Genomic DNA, 20,535 nt, shown 5'->3' with positions numbered 1-20,535 from the left:
TCCAAGAACATACATAAGACGTTTTTGCGTTAGAGTTTGAGTCTCCTGAGTGCAGGCCCCCCGGTGCCATAAATGTACCAAGGTTCTTAACAGACGCTGACTTAGTTGATACAAAGGTTTGAAGCTGATACCGTAGAGTTGGAAGGAGTAGAGGACAGTGACAGTTTTGTATTTGGGGAAGGCTTGAGAAACAAACATGAAAAGGCCTTTATTAAAAGGAGAAGAAGAAGAAGAAAAACCCCAAAAACCCAGCCCTGCTCAATGCAGAAGAAGCGATAGCGGCCCAGTTAGTTTCCCCCTGAGCATACTGGCACCTCACACCCTGTGCATGTGATTAGGGGAGGGATGAATCCAGATTTAAAAGTGATGGGCTTTGGGTTTGAATGCTGGGGACACAAGCAGAGTCAGGGGGAAAAGAATAATAGGAAAAGAGACTGAAAAGAGGAGGCTTAGCACTGTGGGCTTTGCAGCTCACATCTCTCCTTGAGGCACGCTTCTGGAGTTTTGTCCCATGTTTCCTTCTGGTTTTGTTCAGTGGACCTTAGTTACAGAGGACGGGACAGGGCTGTGGAGCCAAGGCCCAAAGAACCATGATGCCACAAACTCAGAAGAAAATGTGCAGCTGCCGGAGTTTTATTCAGAAGAGAAAAAAGGATGTGTTATCCTCTAAGGAGATTTTCAGAGTTCTCGGAAAAGGTGCCTTAGGTGTTACTGTAAATTCGTTTCCAAGGCCATCCTAGAGGAAGTAACCAAAATTGAGATGTACTTTGCATTAAAGAATGTGTATTCATAGAAAGCAAATTGAATTTTTGTAAATTGAATCATATTCTAAATACATAAAAGAAGAGGTTAGTTTGTAGTGAAAACTTTTGTGGGCATCTAATCATTCCCAGTTTACTTTTTTTTTTTTTTTTTTTTAACTTCACTTAGTTGTCTCACTGGTAAAATGTGAATAATAATAATAATAATAATAATAATAATGAATAATAATAGTTGGTCTTCTTTGGGGTGGGAGACTTGGACTTTTCACACTACTTTCTCCATAAAGGATCTTCAGTTCAACTGGCAAAAGTCTTTATTCTCACTTCCGGTGTTGGCCCAGACTGTGGAACAACTGTGTTGGAAGCTGACAAATCCCATACATCGGACTGTCTTGCGTCCTGGATGTAAAAGGCAGAGTTACACAGTAGTTTTCTGGACACTTGAAAAAAAAATGAACACTTTCATAATCTTAGATTTTGTCACTTTGTTAAGGAGCATGGCTTCCTTCTGTGTGAGATAATTCAACTTTAAAACCTTGGTAAAGGGGCACCTGGGTCCCTTTAGCTCAGTCGGCTAAGTCCACCTCAGCTCAGGTCTTGATGATGTCCCTGTTGATGAGTTTGAGCCCCACGTTCGGTTTAGTGCTGACAGCTTGGAGCCTGGAGCCTGCTTCGGATTCTGTGTCTCCCTCTCCCTGCCCCTCCCTTGCTCATGCTCTCTCTCTCTTTCAAAAATAAATAAACATAAAAAAAAAAAAAACCTGCAAAACCTTGGTTCAAACCAGAATTGTTGCCATAGAAATTAATTGAAATTTTAAGGAAGAAATGAAGTTTCACACTTCCTTCTTCCCCCCACTCCCCAAATTTCATTTGAGTTCATGAAACATTTATATGTAGGGTGGTCTTCATTTTAGTTGTAAATCAGATTCATAAAGGAAATTCAATTAAGGAGTGACTATCTGTTAAGAAAGGATCAACAGCAGGATCCTTAATATTGTGAATTATCTTTGCTTATTTAAAATATTTGTTACATAAATTTGGGGGAAGTTTTCAAGAAATCACCTATATGTAGCAGGTTTTCACATAGATTATTTTGGGCGATGTATTTGTAACCATGTATCACAGCCACTGCCCCCTCCCTCAAATATTTTTTTTAATTAACATACATATTCTTGAAACATTTTCTCTGACAACTTTGTGTATAGAACTGTGTGAAGCACTTTGGAGATGACACAGAAACATGTTCATGTTCCTAAAAGAGTCAAATCTATGGTCAGTTAAGCTGGGGGCTGTAGCTGGATGACAAATACAAGAAATTTAACTGTTCAAGAGGTAAGTAAAAATATGTGCATATATGCATAAAAAGAGATGATGGATGGACTCATAGATGAAAGGTACCAGGAGTTGAGAAATGGAATGAGACATTTTTTTTCTCTTCTTCTTCTGTTTGTTCTCTAAAATGTTATCTGTGAACCTGAATTGGTTCTCTGCAGGAATTGAAGGTTTGCTCTTCCTAGGGAGACATTGCCAGACAGCTAGTATATGATTGTCAGTGAGAGGTGAGTCTGAAAGTGCCCTAGGAGCATGCTTGCAGGGGAGGGGGCAGAGAGTGGAGAGCCTGAGGGACAGTGAAGGGGAGAGGGCACACCCTTGCTTAGGAAAGGCTCAGATGTTGCAGAGTGCTGCGCGTGTTCTGGAGTGGCACCCATCGGGAAGTGTTCCATAGGGAGTTGGTAGAATTTGAACTTAGGCCTTTTTTTTTTTAATTTTTTTTTTTAACATTTATTTATTTTTGGGACAGAGAGAGACAGAGCATGAACGGGGGAGGGGCAGAGAGAGAGGGAGACACAGAATCGGAAACAGGCTCCAGGCTCTGAGCCATCAGCCCAGAGCCGGACGCGGGGCTCAAACTCACGGACTGCGAGATCGTGACCTGGCTGAAGTCGGACGCTTAACCGACTGCGCCACCCAGGCGCCCCTGAACTTAGGCCTTAAAGGATGCACACGATGTTTATAGCTACAAAGAAAAAGTGGTAGAAATGAGATCAGCCAAGAGGCAGGAAGTTGTAGGGCACAAGTGGGGACTTTGAATAGACTAGCTTTGCAACAGGAGTTGGATCAAATGTGAAGTTGGTCATTGGACATGGTCACATTGGTCATGATAGGTTAGGGACAGACCAATTAGGGACCATGAATGCCTGGCTAAGTTTGGTGGAAGGACTTTCTCTACAGGTAATGTGGAATTAAGACAGGATTCTGAGTAAGGGGAATACATGTCAGAGTTGCATTTGGGGAAGGTTAATCTTGTGAGTTAGATTGGAGCGGGGGGTTAGGGACCGCGAGGGACTGTTGCAGGGATCCAAGGGGGCCTTGATAAGTGTGGTATCCATGATAGTATATGAATGTGGAGAGTGATGGTTAAGAATTTAAGTCTGAAAGACTTGAGAGGCGGTACTATCAACAGAAATTGGAACAGGAAGCCATTGTTTATGGTAAATTGAAGAGTTGATTCGAGAAATGGAATCTGAAGCTGTGATTGGAAGCGGGTTTAGGGAAAATGGATGAGTCTTGGCCGGAAGTAGTGATATGAGTCATCCATATAGAAGTAGGTGATTATTGGCCAGAGCCACAGGTGTGGAATGAACTCCTCAGTTTGAACTTGGTGACCAAAGGACCAGTGTGAGGGAACATGCACAATTAGAATTTATATATATGTAAGAAAAACATATATTTTTCAAAATTCTCCTCCTCCCTCACAAAGCACAACAAAGGGGTCATTCCTGGGCCTTTAGTTAGAGCCCATCCACTCATCCAGCACTGTTCTAGCTCAAGTGGTTTCACTCAATGTCTCCTGAACCTGACTCATCAGATTAAGGGGCCGTAGACACAGAATCACAATCTCCTGAGCTGGCAATCTGTATTTTTAATAAGCTTTACAGGCCACTCTGGTATGGATTCCTTTGGGGGAACCAATACCTTAGCCAGTTGGTTCTACCAGTTCTGAGGCCTCCCCTGAGCCTCCTGTCTCCCCTTGGGAGAGCAAGAGTTCCTACTTTTCGTGTGTTCCTTTTGTTCCTAGTGGACAGTCATTGAGAGGCAGTACTTGAAGTTGTTTTTACCCAGATGACCTGATGCTTTCCAAATTTAGCACCGGTCTGGAAGCAGGGGTGGAGGTCATCTGCCCTGCTGGGTAGGAAGAAGGTTTGGGTATGATGTGGAGCAACTCACATTCTGTCCATCCTAGCCTGTCAAAGATGAAGCCCTGGGCAGACCGCTTCCTGTACTTTTGGATACGCAGACCCAGGGTGCAGTGTTTGGCGGTATCTTCAGGAGAAGACTGTTTGGCCGATCTTTTTCAAGAGAAGAGTCAGAGGCAAGGCGTGGGCTCTCCAACCACACATCCTCTGGAGAAATAAGTAGTCAGAAATTTACAGTTGGGTTTCTAAAAGGTGACTGCTGTTGACACCTTTTTCAAAGAATATCTGCATATCCAAGTATCTGTTTATTTCTTTATTGTCAGAAAAACAAATCTCTGTCCTCTTGAGCAGTAGCAAATGTTCTGTCACAGCCAGCTTTCAGTTAACCTCATGCTACAAATTGTTGTCTGGCTACAAATTATCATTTGCCTGCCCTTCCTTTTCCTTTCTTGTTCATAAGCTATAAAGAGAAAAATTCACCTTCAGATGTTATTACACGTCTGGTGGTCTAGCAGGCAGAAACTAATGATTAAAATCGATACGGGAGGGGGGTCCCGCATGGCTCAGTCGGTTAAGCGTCTGACTCTTGATTTCTGCTCAGGTCATGATCTCATGGTTCATGAGTTCAAGCCCCAAGTCGGGCTCTGCGCTGACAGTATGAAGCCTGCTTGAGAAGCCTTGCTTACTCTCTCTCTCTCTCTCTCTCTCTCTAAAAATAAAGAAAATAAACATTAAAAAAAAAAGCAGTCCAGGAGGTTACACGGGCAGTATTCTCTCCCCCATAGAGAATTTAAACTATCCATTTTTCTAAGACTCTAACTTTTGAAGCCAAGGATGGTTTTTTGTTGTTGTTGAGCCTTTTTTTTTTTTTTATCTTCACTGAAGAGCAGTAAAAGATGATAGAATCTAGGTGCTTGTGGTTTTTTTTAATTGTGGTAAAATACACATCATGTAAAATTTACCATCTTCACCCTTTTTAAGTGTACAGTTCAGTACTGTTAAGTACATTCACATTGTTACACAATAGAATCTAAATTTTTTTTTTATTTATTTTTGAGACAGAGAGAGACAGAGCATGAACGGGGGAGGGGCAGAGAGTGAGGGAGACACAGAATCGGAAGCAGGCACCAGGCTCTGAGCCATCAGCCCAGAGCCCGACGCGGGGCTCGAACCCACGGACCGCGAGATCGTGACCTGAGCTGAAGTCGGACGTTTAACTGACTGAGCCACCCAGGCGCCCCTAGAATCTACATTTTGTAATTCATTTACAATGTAAGGGAGTTGGAGCACCTGGGCGGCTCAGTCAGGTAAGCATTCGATTTTGGCCCAGGTCATGATCTCACATTTCGTGGGTTCAAGCCCCAAGTTAGGTTCTGCACTGAGCCGGGAGCCTGCTTGGGATTCTCTCTCTCTGACTCTGTCTCTCTGCCCCTCCCCTGTTTGCACGCATGCTTTCTCTGTCTCTCAAAATAAATAAGTAAACTTAAAAAAAATTTAAAAAGACAATATAAGGGAATATTCTAAAAATGTCAGAAAATGAATCCCAGGTTACACATAAAACTAAGAATGTGTTGGTGCAGCTTAAAGAATTCATATGCTCTCCTAAAAGAAGTCAGATTGGTGGCTTGCCTGACTATCCTTTCCAACAGCAGGTAATTGTGAAGTTAATCAGTGCAGCAGGAAAATGCAATTTTATGCTTGAGATTTCTTTAAGATGTCAGAAATAGTGCTAACACCTTGATATCGATTTTAAAGTTTTCTTGATGCTGTAAGAGTAGAATAAGAGAATGTGCTCAGTCAAGTGTGAACTTACAGAATTTAATTTATGCTATTGCTTAGAGTTTCCAGAGTTCGTTTTTTGCATACTCTGGAAATATTCCCTTTATGTACATGGAGGGTCAGGTAATACTTGCCATTGTTCTATTTTTTTTCTAGTAAATCTTAATGATTTATGTAAATGTGAATATCAACAACCAAAAAAAATTCTTTTTTTAAATAAATTTTTTTAATGTTTATTTTTGAGACTGAGAGAGAGAGCAAGGGAGGGGCAGAGAGAGAGGGAGACACAGGCTCTGAGCTGTCAGCACAGAGCCCGATGTGGGGCTCAAACCCACGAACCTCAAGTTCATGACCTGAGCCGAAGTTGGACCAACTAAGCCACCCAGGCACCCCACAACCAAAAATTCTAAATGAGCAAGAACCTGTGAATTTATTATCAGGTAAATGATCATGTCACAAAATTAAACCATTTTTAAGGTTAAATAGTTAAGTAAGAGTCTCAAGAAAGATTAGAACATTGTTGCCATTTGTCAGAGTTCTTGGTCAACCCAAATCTATTACAGTTCACTTTTTTTTTTTTTTTTTAACATTGGAAACTTATTTTCACAACCCCTTACTGTTTGCACTCAGTCATTCATAATACCCACAGAACAGGTTTGGAGCTAGGCAGTCCAACAGGATGTCAGCTGTGGTTCCCAAGGCGTTGTGTGTTCACGTCCTACCAAAGGAGAAGCGTCTTCACGTCTCTCTCGTGGCTTTAGAAATTTATATAGCTTATTTAACAGCTCATTAAAACATGCTGCCAACTGGGAGAAAACTTATAGAATCGTTCTGAGTTTATCTTATTCAAAACTGCTTTAGTAAACTTTTGCTTATCGGTCCTGAGAAGATGTGTTAAAACCAGTTTGGCAACTTTTTTTAATATAGCATGCGAGAGGGCCTTGAGAAAAGTTTTGAAATAATATCAGTGCTGGAACTAAAACAGAACACCGTTTTTAAAAATCATTTTTAAAAAATTGAAGCATAGTTGACATACATTATTATATTCGTTTCAGGTGTACAACATTGTGATTAGACAATTCTACACGTCATTCTGTGCTCATCATTATAAGTGTAATTATCATCTGTCACCGTGCAACATTATTACAATATTATTGACTGTGTTTGCTGTACTTTTCATCCCCCTGACTTACTAACTTTATAACTGGAAGTTTGTACCTCTTAATCCCCTTCACCTTTTTCCCTCATCCGCCCTACCCTTCCCCTCTGGCAACCACCAGTTTGTTCTCTGTATTTATTATTGTTTCTTTGCTCCTTTATTTTGTTTCACATATAAGTAAAATCAAGTCGTATTTGTCTTTCCCTGTACGACTTATTTCACTTAGCATAGTACCCTCCAGGTCCAGCCATGTTGTTGTAAATGGAAAGATCTCATTCTTTTTTATGGCTGAGTAATATTCCATTGTATGTAAATACCACATCTTAAGAATTCTACCACTGAACGACCAATGCATGCTACCCATCTTCTGTATCCATTCGTCTATCAGTGGACACTTAGGTTGCTTCCGTAACAAGGCTGTTGTAAATAATACGGCAATAAACATAAGGGTACATATATCTTTTTGAATTTGTGTTTTTATAAAACTGAATACTTTTTTAAAAAATGTTTTGTAATGTTTATTTTTGAGAGAGAGCACAAGCTGGGGAGAGGCAAAGAAAGAGGGAGATAGAGTATCCGAAGTAGGTTCGAAGCAGGCTCCACCCTGTCAGTGAAAGAGCCCAATGCAGGGCTCTAACTCACGAACCGTGAGATCATGACCTGAGCCAAAGTCGGGTGCTTAACCGACTGAGCCACCCAGGCACCCCAAAACTGAATGCTTTTAAACCAGAATATTTATGATATGTATATTTCTCTGTGTTTGGATGACTCATCTTTTAAAAGCCAAGATTTCATGGTAGGAACTTAATTAATTACCAACGGAAGGGTTTCCTCTGATAGCATACCAGGCAAAGGCAATCTAGAGTTTCACCAAGAACTTAGAATGTCTACATATTCACAATCCTGTGCACTGGTACACACACACACACACTCACCCAGTATAATTTACCGAATTCTATTTAGAAGTATATTTATATACATATTTGAATCAACTAGCTCATGTTATAGTCTTAAAAGATGTTTGCCCTTTCCAGCACAGCGTAATCATGAACGTCAACTAATTGCCAAGAGACAGTGGCCAATAATTCATATTGCTGAATCACAAATCCATAGAAAATGCAAGTTCAGGTGGTCCTGGCAGTTTCATACTTTTTTTTTTTTTTTTTTTTTTTACTTTTCTTGTAAAGCTAAGTTCTTAGATTTTACTTGAAAAATAGTCCAGCTTTTAAAATCAAACAATCCAACAATCTACCTGAGCCTGTTTTACAGTGGAATTCTGTGATGGTATATGCAGAAAATTTCTGTGCTGTGTGTTTGTACGGAAATAGATTGTCCTGTAGCTGTGCCCCTTTGCTTTGTCATTTCTGTGTTTAACAGGGCCTTCTGCCTCCTGAAATGTCAGCCTAGCCCTCAAACTCGTGTGTATTTTACTTTTGATTACCTTGGTCCTTGGCCAGCCTCATATTTGACACTTTTCCGCATACGCAGTATAGGTGCTTCTTGATGTTGAGCTGTTAATCTTTTTATTATTTCCTGTCACTTTTCCCCATGATTGATGCTTGTGAGCCCAAGAGGGGAAAAGTGATGAAAATGACTTTGAGAACAGCTTTGAAAAGGAGTATTTTCAGTTGGACCTGGGTTTTACCTAAGACCATAAAATGATGGAAAAAGCATACCCGTCTGTTTGGTAAGGCAGTGCCTTGGCCCTTGCAGTGAGCAAGGTGGCATTCTTTTTTTTTTTTTTTTTAATTTTCTTTTTATGTTTTAAAATTTACATCCAAATTAGCATATAGTGCAACAATGATTTCAGGAGTAGATTCATTAGTGCCCCTTACCCATTTAGCCCATCCCCCCTCCCACAACCCCTCCAGTAACCCTCAGTTTGTTCTCCATATTTATGAGTCTCTTCTGTTTTGTCCCCCTCCCTGTTTTTATATTATTTTTGTTTCCCTTCCCTTATGTTCATCTGTTTTGTCTCTTAAAGTCCTCCTATGAGTGAAGTCATATGATATTTGTCTTTCTCTGACTAATTTCACTTAGCATAATACCCTCCAGTTCCATCCATGTAGTTGCACATGGCAAGATTTCATTATTTTTGATTGCTGAGTATACTCCATTGTATATATATACCACATCTTCTTTATCCATTCATCCATCGATGGACATTTGGGCTCTTTCCATACTTTGGCTATTGTCAATAGTACTGCTATAAACATGGGGGTGCATGTGTCCCCTCGAAACAGCACACCTGGATCCCGTGGATAAATGCCTAGTAGTGCAATTGCTGGGTCGTAGGGTAGTTCTATTTTTAGTTTTTTGAGGAACCGCCATACTGTTTTCCAGAGTGGCTCCACCAGCGTGGATTCCCAGCAAGCTGGCATTCTAATGAACACTTTGTAGGAGACGTGAAGAGGGTTTTCCAGGTCTGTGGTGTGAGGTATAGCGAGAACTCACAGATGATCTGTATTTAGTTCTAAGGAAAGTTTACAGAAAGTGGTCCCCTTTCCTTTGGAATTAAAAGTAAAATTCTGAGTTGGGGACATTACCAAAACTCAGGCCCTATTACCTTCCCCGTGTTTCCTGTCTCCCATGTCCAATCCAATTCACTAATTCCTGGTTTGGCTTTGGAAGCTCCCTCCCCCACTTGCCACCAGGCCCTGTCGTGTGCATAGTGACCCACTACGATGTGACAAGAACATAGTAAAACCTCTATTGTATTTTTAGCTTCTCCTTTTTTTTTTTTACTTTGTTAAAATTGTGGTAAAACATGTAGCATAAAATATGCTATTGTAATCATTTTTAAGTGTGCATTTCAGTGGCATCAATTACATTCACAGTACACTATTTCCAAAATTCTTCATCACCCCCAAACAGAAACCCCATACCCATTAGGCAGGAACTTCCCAAGTCTCCCTTCTCCCTCTCATCTACTTTCTGTCTTTTATGCCCATTCTAGATTTTCTGTACAGGTGGAACCATACAGCACATACCAGTAGATAGTAGTCCTCCCGTTATCCACAGTTTCATTTTCTGAGGCTCCAGTTACCCGCGGTCAACCGTGGTCCAGAAGCAAATGATCCTCCTCCTGACGTATCCTCATAAGATCAATAGCAGCCTAACGCTACGTCACAGTGCCTAGGTCATGCACCTCACTTCCTCTCATCACAGGCATTTTATCATCTCATATCATCACAAGAGGATGCAGGATGATTTCCATACTGTAAGCCATGCTGAGAGAGAGAGACCACATTCACATGATTTTTATTACAGAATATTCTTTTAGTTGTTCTATTTTTTTATTACTTTGTTGTTAATCTCTGACAGTGCCTAGTTTAAAAATTAAACTTTATCATACCTATGTGTTTGTATGGGAAAAACATAGTATATATAGGGTTCGATACTATCTGTGCTTTTAGGCATCCACTGGGGTTCTTGGAACATATCCCCCACAGATACGGGGGGACAACTGTACGTCCTTTTGGGTCTGGTTCATTTCATTAACATCATGTCTTCAAAGTTCATCCATATTGTAGCATGTGTCAGTACTTGGTTCCTTTTCATGGCTCAGTAGTATTCCACTGCCTGTGTACTGCATTTGGTTTAGCCATCTGTGATGGACCTCTGGGTTGTTTCCACACTTTGGTTACTTTGAATAATGCTGCTCTGAGCACGGATATACAAGTATCAGTTCAAATCTTTGTTTTCAGTTCTTTTGGGCATATATCTAGGAGGAGAATTACTCATGTGGTAACTCCAAGCTTAACATGGTTTGAGGAACCACCAGACTGTTTCCCACAGTGGCTTCACCAGTTTCACTTTCCCACTAACCCTGTACAAGGGTTCTAGTTCCTCCATGTCTTTGCAGCCCTTGTTATTTTCTTTTCTGAAAAACGTTGTTTTATTACAGCCATCCTGGTGGATATGCAGTGATATCTCATGGCTTTGATTTTCACATTCCTGTTGACTGATGATGTTGCACATCTTTTTGTGTGCTTCTTGGTCAGCTGTATGTCTTCCTAGAAGACATGTGAAGTTCTTTCCATTGTCCATTTTTGTACCTGTTTTATTAGGTCTAATAGTAGTATATAGTTGGTGTGTAATAATATGCATATACTTGGATGTATGCAAAATGTTTTTTAGAGGTGGAGGATGTACTTGTAAAAAGTTTGGAGATCATTATTATGGTCCATAACAATGATCTGTTTTATTTCTTATTGCCTAACATTAGCAGGAAACTATTGATAAGGATTTTTTTTTTTTTAACGTTTTTAAGTGAGGTGCCTGGGTGGCTCAGTCGGTTAAGCATCCGACTTCAGCTCAGGTCATGATCTCACAGTTCATGGGTTCGAGCCCTGCGTGGGGCTCTGTGCTGACAGCTCAGAGCCTGGAGTCTGCTTCAGATTCTGTTTCCCTCTCTCTGCCCCTCTCCCACTTATGCTCTGTCTCTCAAAAATAAATAAATGTTAAAAAAAATTTTTTTAATGTTTTTAAGTTTATTTATTTTGAGAGAGAGAGAGAGAGAGAGAGAGCGTGCGTGTGTGTGCACACACACAAGCAGGGGAGGGGCAGGGAGAGAGGAAGAGAGAGAATTCCAAGCAGGCTCCATGCTGCCATCACAGAGCCCAACACGGGGCTTGAACTCATGAAACCGCAAGATCATGACCTGAGCAGAAACCAAGAGTGGGATGCTTACTGAGCCACCCAGATACCCCACTGTTGATAAAACCCCCAAGTTTTATCAGTGAGAGTCTTATTTGGCCAAAGGTAATGTGTTTACTGGAGCCTTCATATGAAAGTAAACACAGGGTCCCAAGACTGTCTTTCAGGATGTTCCCTTGTGGTGCTTTAGGGATGGTACTATCCATCCATGGATGGATTTCAAGTTAGACTTGCCTTATGCTTAACCCTATTTTGTGGTTAATAATGGCATTTCTTTTTTTTAAGTTTTTATTTGAATTCCAGTTGGTCAAGATATAGTGTAATAGTAGTCTCAGGTGTACAATTTAGCGATTCAACACTTACATATAACACCTGGTGCTCACCACAGTCAGGGTATCTGCTTAAGAAACAGAAATGGTTTTTCATGTCATGTCACATAGGAGAGCCAGAAAGCATAGAATAAATCTAAAGGGAGAGGCTTGGCTCTAGTATTATTTTTATTATTATTATTATTATTATTATTATTATTTCATTTATAAACTTGATTATAAAGAGATTAACTTTGAGGGGATTGAACTAGCCTATTTAATGACCCAGTAAGAGCCTTCTAGGTCTTAGGGGTTGATTATTATTATTATTTTTTTTGAACAGATTGGTTTTCCCATTGTGGTTCTATTCTCAAAGGTTCAAAGGTTAACCTTTGTGAAGTTACCCTAAAATGCCAGCTTCTATCAAGGGTGAGACATCACCATCCTAGCACATCATGGTGTATTTTTTGGAAAGTGTCCACACTGGCAGGCATTTTCCAAATAAAACATTTGTTTCAGTAAACAAGTGTTTTATCCAGCAGCCCAAGTGGAGAATTTTAAAACCCGTGTTTGTTTTGCCAGCAAACATTTTGTTTCAATCCTTGCGGCTAAACAAGTGGGTAAGATTTAAGTGGCCTCCCAGTCAAAACAAATGCAGAACCATTTTCAGAAAGCCCTAGCTGACCAGAAATCTATTTGCTGTCAGAGTGTGAGGTCAGACATTAGGGAAATAATTTGTATTTTCTGTATAATTCTTATACTTAGTTGCCATCAGGGTGGAAAGTCTTAGGTCTGGGTAAAAGTTCTTAATTCTGTTTTAAGGCAAAACATGAAGAAATGTAAAAGCAGTGTTAAAAAGTATCGTCGTGCTGCTGTATTTCAGTCTTACAGTGGGTCCTTAAAATGTGACCAAAGCAGGGGCGCCTGGGTGGCTCAGTCGGTTAAGCGTCCAACTTCGGCTCAGGTCATGATCTCACGGTTCATGAGTTTGAGCCCTGAGTCAGGCTCTGTGCTGACAGCTCAGAGCCTGGAGCCTGCTTCAGATTCTGTGTCTTCCTCTCTCTCTGCTCCTCCCCTGCTCATACTCTGTCTCTCTCTTTCCCTCAAAATAAATAAACATTAAAAAAAAAAAAAAAAGGATAAAATAAGATGTGACTAAAACATCAGGTATTTGCTCTGCTGTGCATTTCTTGTCTTGTTTCTAATTATTTTTATGGTAATTCCCCCAGAGTGTAATGGAACTCAACCTCTGTGTGAATAACCAGCCTTTGTCTTCAAACTTTTATAAAAATGATAGTAAAATCAGATTTTCTTGAGCAATCACTCTTATTTAGGGTTCCTTGTGATTGAACATTCTTGCTGTCGTCCGTGGATTATTTTCTGAAATATATCTTTGAATTTTTTAATTTGACAGTATGTAGTGTGCTTTTCTTTTTGAAAAGCAAGCCACTTTCCTATTAAGGAAGGTGAATTGCACTTTCTTTCTTTCTTTTCTTTTTTTTTTTTTTTAAGGGTTTATTTATTTTTGAGACAGAGAGTGCAAGCTAGGGAGGGGCAGAGAGTGGGGGGGACAGAGGATCCAAAGTGGGCTCCAAGCTGACATCAACAAGCCAAACGCGGGGTTGGAACTCATGAACCTTGAGATCATGACTGGAGCTGGTCACACGCTCAACTGACTGAACCACCCAGGTGCCCTATGAATTGCACTTTCTTAAGAGGATAATCAGAAATCATGAAATTTGGTATACATTCAGAATAGTGTAGAAAACAGATATGTATGCTTTAAAGAATAATGAACAACTGGGCATATGTAACCCCCATGCAGATTAAGAAATAGAACATTGCCTTAGGAATCTGCTTCAAAACCACCTTCTTCTTCTTTCCATGGGAAGTTTACAATTATGTAGGTATCCTTAAATGGCATTACTCAGTTTTACAAGTGTTTGGTATATATTACTTTTTACTTGTTTTATTAACAATGGGATTGCAAGACTAGCCATGCCGATGCTTATAGCTCTGGTTCGTACATTTTCACTGTTTGGTATTTCTATATACTACAGTGATGCATTTCTCTACTGCTGGTGGACATTTGAACTGTTTTCAGCATTTGGCTCTTATGAAAAAGGCTGTTGAGAATATTCTTATATTGCATTTATCTCCTAATATAGTTGTGTGAAAGTTTTTCTAGGGTGCATGTTAGAGGTGGGTTGTTGGCTCATAGGCTATTAGTATTTTTAACTTTACGCTGTAATTCCAAGCTGTTTTCCAAAGTATTTGTCCCAGTTTGTACTCCCTGTAACAGTGAGTGAGAGTTCTTACTGCTTTACATCTTCGCCAAAACTTGGTATTGCTAGACTTTTTCCTTTTTGCCAGTCTGGTGAATATGAAATGAGGCCTCATTGTGGTTTTAATTTGCTTTTCCCTGATTAATAATAAGGTGTATTGGCCATTTGGATACTCTTCTTTTCTCAAGTGTTTTAAACTTTTGCCCATTTTTCTATGGGTTGCTTTTTTGGTTACTGATTTGTTACTGATTTGTAGGACACCTTTATGTCCTCTGGTTATGAATCTTTTTTCAATTATATGTGTTGCAAATATCTGACCGCTTTGTGACTTTTCTTTTTTTAGTCTGTTTATGATGCTTTTGGAGGCGCACAGACTCTTTCAATACTGTTGGGTTGATCACTTGATTCCTTTGCAGTCAGTACTTTTGTATTTAGTTTAAGAAGTTCTTCCCTATCCTAGGTTCGTGAAAGATACTCTCTTTTATCTGTAGTTTTGCCTTTCACATGGGATTTCATTGTATTTTATTTATCTGAAAACTGATTTTTGTGAATGTTGTAAGGTAGGGCTTTGTTTTCTTTTCTTATCTAAATGCCTACTTGGTCATCCAGCCACGACTTATTGAAACACCCAATCTTTTTCACATAATCTGGAATACTACCTGTGTCATATACCTGGTGGCCATTTGTGCTGTGTCAGTTCCTGTGCTCTGTATTCTCTTCCATTGGTCTCTGTCAATGCTTGATCCAACCCTGCACTATCCTTATTCTCACGGCCTAGAGTGAATCATGACATTTGGGCAGGGGGGCAGGGATGGGGGACAGCAAGTTCCTCCGCGTCGGTCTTCTTCAAGCATGTCTTGGTGTTCTTGGCATTTTTGCCCTTCTACATAAATTTTAGAAACAGCACAAATTCCCTAAGAGAACCTGTTGGAGTTTTTATTAGGACTGCACTGAATCTATAGACCAGTTTGGGGAGAACTGACTTGTTTACAATAGGGAGTCTACCACATTGAAAGGCGGTGTGCTGGGGCGCCTGGGTGGCGCAGTCGGTTAAGCGTCCGACTTCAGCCAGGTCACGATCTCGCGGTCCGTGAGTTCGAGCCCCGCGTCGGGCTCTGGGCTGATGGCTCAGAGCCTGGAGCCTGTTTCCGATTCTGTGTCTCCCTCTCTCTCTGCCCCTCCCCCGTTCATGCTCTGTCTCTCTCTGTCCCAAAAATAAATAAACGTTGAAAAAAAAAAATTAAAAAAAAAAAAAAGAAAGGCGGTGTGCAGAGTCTTTAAAAGGAAGGTACCCAACTTCCTGAGGTTCAGATCCTGGCTCTGCTCTTCATCGGCCCCATGACCCTGGAGAATGTATTTAACCTTGATGTACTTCAATTTCCTTATTTGTTAATAGGAATCATCATTGTACCTACCTTACTGGGTAATTGAGAGGATTAAATGTGTTACATATAATATGTGTAAAGCACATAGTAAGCATTATATAAGTGCATAAACACTGATTTCTCTATATTTATATCCTTTATGTCCCAAAAGTTTTATAATTTTTTTTATAAAACTAGAAAATTTTCTATATACATATAGAAATATATATAATGTATATTCCTAGGACCTGGAAATCTTTGATGCTATTATAGATGGTATATTTTACAGTTTTTTGGAGGGTGTATAATATTGTTTTGTTTTTCTTTAGTATTTTTTATGAGCTGATTATGATAATCTTTGATTAATACTTATTAAGTGCTTGTGTTGCATAAGATACTGCTAAGAGTAGGCAGGAAATATGGATACTTACATCTGGGTGATTGTCTGTTTCAATTACTGCTCTGGTCCCACGCAAAATGGATAAAATGCTCAATCCCATTATTTAAATTTTTTAAAAATATTTATTTATGTATTTATTAAGAGAGAGAGAAACAGAGTGCCAGCAGAGGAGGAGGGACAGAGAGAGGGAGACACAGAATCTGAAGCAGGCTCCAGGATCTGAGCCATCAGCAAAGAGCCCAACATGGGGCTCTAACCCACAAACTATGAGGTCATGACCTGTGTCAAAGTTGGATGCTTAACCGACTGAGCCACCCAGGTGCCCCTCAAGTCCATGATTCTAAACCATTATAACCCTTGACTTCTGTTGTTGAAACCTACCTGAGATTTTTGGCAATCTGGTTCATTTTATCCTATATATTAGGCTGCTTTCCATTCATTACTTCTTTTACATTTATGAGATCACTAGATTTCAGTACTTTTCTTATAGACCACCCATGGTGTGTCTGTGACCCTGCTGTTTTATTTCCAATGCTCTGATTTTTCCCTAAATTCTGTAATAAACATGAGGTTAGAGTCACAACTTCATACATAGACTTGCATCATCCAGCGTTAAGTAAGCTTTGTCTGGAGAATAACTGACATTGTTTTTTTCCATCTGTCACATGTAATGCCCATGTCTCAATGGCATTATAATTTAAAAAAAGAAAGAAAAGAATTTATAATTTAAAAAAAGAAAGAAAGAAAGAAAGAAAGAAAGAAAGAAAGAAAGAAAGAAAGAAAGAAAAAACAACACGTGTATATAGGTTCCCCTTGACTTGTGTTTCCTTTCTAAGCTTTCTGGTCACGTGGTACTCCACCTCACGTGGGAGGTAAGGACCCACGCCGTGAGGCTCCCTATGATTTCACTTTGTATAGCAGGAGGGCAGAAACTCAAAGTGAAACCAATGAAAAAACCAATGTATTCTTAATGGTTTTTACCCAAACCATAAATCCGTCTCTTGGAGGGAGAGGGGAATCACCCAACATTTGATCTGGTTTCTTCGGCATGTTCCAGGCATTGTTTGTCAGTTCAGTGACCATCTGCTGGGACTCACTCAGGGGATGCTTTGAAAATTCAGGTTCCTGGGCCTGACTTACACCAAGGGAATAAGACAAGTAGGGAGGAGGAGGCAGGGACTGAGTAGTTTTTCTTTTTTTTTTCTTTTTTCTTTTCTTTTTTTTAACGTTTATTTATTTTTGAGAGAGAGAGAGAAACAGAGGTTGAGAGGGGAGGGGCAGAGAGAGAGGGAGACACGAATCTGAAGCAGGCTTCAGGCTCTGAGCTGTCAGCACAGAGCCCAACAAGGGGTTCGAACTCACAAACCACAAGATCATGACCTGAGTCAAAGTCAGATTCTTAACCGACTGAGCCACCCAGGTGCCCCAGGACTTTAATATTTTAAAAGATTCCCTGGTGCTACCGACAGTCACACAGGACCTAGTGATAGTACTGAAAGTATGGTAGGCTTCCATTTTCATTGATCACATATCACTTAATGGAAAAATTCACAGGATGTTTGTTATAATGTAGCTGTCACCTAATTAAGGGCCATGCGTCAGGGACTTCATGTTTAACCCTAGACTACTATTATTGGCCCATTTCATAGAAGAGGAAGCTGAGACACTCAGAGGTTAAATAACTTGCCCAGAGTCAAACAGCTGACGCAGAGTGCTCATTGTCTTTGTGAATCCTAAGAGCAAAATCCTGACTTTTGTTAATTACAAAATAAACTGGTGTCCCACAGAAATAGGCCCAGAGGGTCCACTTGGATCAAAATTGTGTCTTGGTATTGTGTTATGTGCCATGTAAGTTACTCATTTCTTCAGCAAGTCCTTCCTGGGCATTTAGCATCCCCGTGGTTTAGCGTAGGGATTCTACAAAAGGAAGGCATGTATGGGAAACCAGTATATCAGACAGACTGATGACTTCTTAGCAGATGCCCATGGAATGGAGTAAAAGAACTTTTGAGCTCTACCCTTGCACCAGGCTCTGTGCCAAGTGGTTTGGGAGTATTCTCCCATGTATTCCTCACCAGAACGCTCTTTAAGTTCTATTAATAATCAATTGAACAGGAAATTAAGACTTAGAGACCTAAGGAAACTTGCCTGTGGTCACACAGCTTCTGCATCCTGGTTGTGATAGAAAGATAATGCCTGCCTCTCTCCAGAACCTAGCTTTGAGCCACTGGATTTTCTGTCTTTAACTATGTAGTCAAATAGGATTTTCTGTTTTCTAGAGAATTGCTATCCATCTAATAGTGACGCAGACAGCCCAGTCATTAAGATCACTCTGGGGTTTAAAGAGATCTTGTCAATGGCTTATAATGACATTCATCGTTTGCTTAGCTTCCCCATTTTGTCCCCTGGTTCTGTTGTCCTTGCCTGGTCCTTGAGTCAGGTAAGAATCCCTTAGAGCTATTGTCATGGTCAGGTTTACAGCCTATAACAAGATTGGCAGATGTCTAGGGACTGGAAGAGGCTCAGACTGTGTTTTGTTTTGTTTTGTTTTGTTTTGTGTTGTTTTGTTTTGTTTTGTTTTGAGAGAGAGATCACAAGCAGGGCAGAGGGGTAGGGGGGAGAGAAAGAGAATCTTAAGCAGACTCCATGCTCAGTGGAGCCTGACATGGGGCTCAATCCCATGACTGTGACATCATGACCTGAGCTGCCATCAAAAGTTGGACATTCAGTTGACTGAGCCACCTAAGTATCCCTTCCATTTAAAAAATTTTTTAATGTTTATGTATTTTTGAGAGACAGAGAGAGAGGGAGGGAGGAAGGGGCAGAGAGAGAGGAAGACATAGAATCCAAAGCAGGCTCCAGGCTCTGAGCTGTCAGCACAGAGCCCGATGCAGGGTTTTGAACTCACTATGAACTGTGAGACCATGACCTGAGCCAAAGTCAGACACTTAACCAACGGAGCCATCCAGGCACCCGGCATCCCTTCCATCTTTAAATATACAATGGTAGATGATGGGAGAGACTCTTCTAAAATATCAGGCCTCTCAGAGAACTTAATATCCATCAGAGTGAAAAGCCCATTTACGGATATTCTGTGTGCTTGTAATGTTTTCAATGGAGAAGATGAAAGTCTAGCACAAGGAAAATAAAAAATACATATTGTTATCATTATTATGACTTTTTCATCTACTCTGGGCCTCCTGCCTTATTGTCAAGGCTTCAGACACACAGGCATGGGTTGTAACTTAGGCCATCCCTTTGACCCATTGTCCTTGGAGAATGGCCCACATTTGGAGGAGACCTAATAAGCATTGTTCATTAAATTTACTATTTCATTCATTAAAAATAATGCCGTCGGTATTGAATAGTTAAGGCAGTAACATCACAGCTGATGCGTCCAGCTCATGACTTTCTTCTGCTCTACTCCATCTGAGTTTTGTCACATTGACGTACAGTGAGAGAAGAGCCCCGTGACCTTTTTCTTTGCTTGTTAACATTTTATTGACATATAATATCCACACAGAAAAGTGTACATATCATAAATGTGTACTCCCTCCATTTTCACAAAATGAACATACACCAAGCTTTTTTTTTTTTTTTAATGTTTATTTATTTCTGAGAGAGACAGATCACGAGCAGGGGAGGAGCAGAGAGAGAGGGAGACACAGAATCCAAAGCAGGCTCCAGGCTCTGAGTCGTCAGCACAGAACCCGACACAGGGCTCGAACCCACAAACCGTGAGATCATGACCTGAACCGAAGTCAGACGCTCAACCGGCTGAGCCACCCAGGCAGGTGCCCCATTGCCAGATCTTTTGAATACCACAGACCTGGTTTCATAATCTGGCTTGGCTATTTACATTTGTGTAACTTTAGGCAAATTATTTAACCCTTTTGAGCCTCAATTTTCTCAGCTGTTAGTAGCATCTTCATAGGTATCTGTGGATAGAAAAGATGATATATGTAATTGACCTGGGGTTCCTGCTGCTTCTTCCTCTCCTTAATCCCAGAGAGCTTCTGCAAATGAACCCCCTCCAAGTGGTTTGGATGAGTGATGATAGAGAGTTTTTAACATTAAGTAACAGCTCATGTGTATCTGGAAATGTATAAAATTATATGGACCATAGAAAAGGAATAGCCAGCTAAAGGTTTTCCTACTTCCCTGCAACTGATTTTGGCCCATTCTCTTTAAGGGCTCATCTAAGAAACTTGGCTTGAAGTAGATTAAAAGCTCACCCTGTTTACTTATTCATGTATGCCCTGCTCTATCCTAAAAAGCGATTCTAGAAATACACATAGCACACCAGTATTTAAAACAAATGGGTAAGTGAATCAAAGCTAAAGCAGAATTGTAAGCCAAAGCTTGGGGTAAGGTTGATACATAAAATCTGTGTCGTGAAATCCAGATCATTTCCTAGGGGTAGGCTTCAGAGTTGACCTTGAATTTCCTAGCAGTCAAAGCAAATAAAGGAAATAATTAGTAAGAAGATTCAGAGGGTGCTTTCAGTCTGAAAGCAAACCAGTTGTGTGGGAGAAATGGCTTTTTTTTTCTTGGCAACAAGACCCTCTTTCCATCGATCTTCATAAAGGGAAGTAAAGTAGTGGGGTTCCCTGTGATAAATAA

At 40.4% G+C, this 20,535-nt stretch overlaps 1 protein-coding gene across 1 annotated transcript in view; it reads left to right on the top strand.

Moving 5' to 3' along the window:
• RREB1 (ras responsive element binding protein 1) overlaps positions 1-20,535 on the top strand; it is a 183,244-nt gene that overhangs the window by 1,101 nt on the left and 161,608 nt on the right. The gene's annotated exons all lie outside the window — the stretch shown is intronic.

The sequence above is a fragment of the Puma concolor genome, chromosome B2, assembly GCF_028749965.1.
Source record: "Puma concolor isolate L17-30 chromosome B2, mPumCon1.1.hap2, whole genome shotgun sequence".
Taxonomy (NCBI): domain Eukaryota; kingdom Metazoa; phylum Chordata; class Mammalia; order Carnivora; family Felidae; genus Puma; species Puma concolor.
Note: the sequence above shows the minus strand (reverse complement) of the source record. Positions and strands in the feature narration are given on the sequence as shown.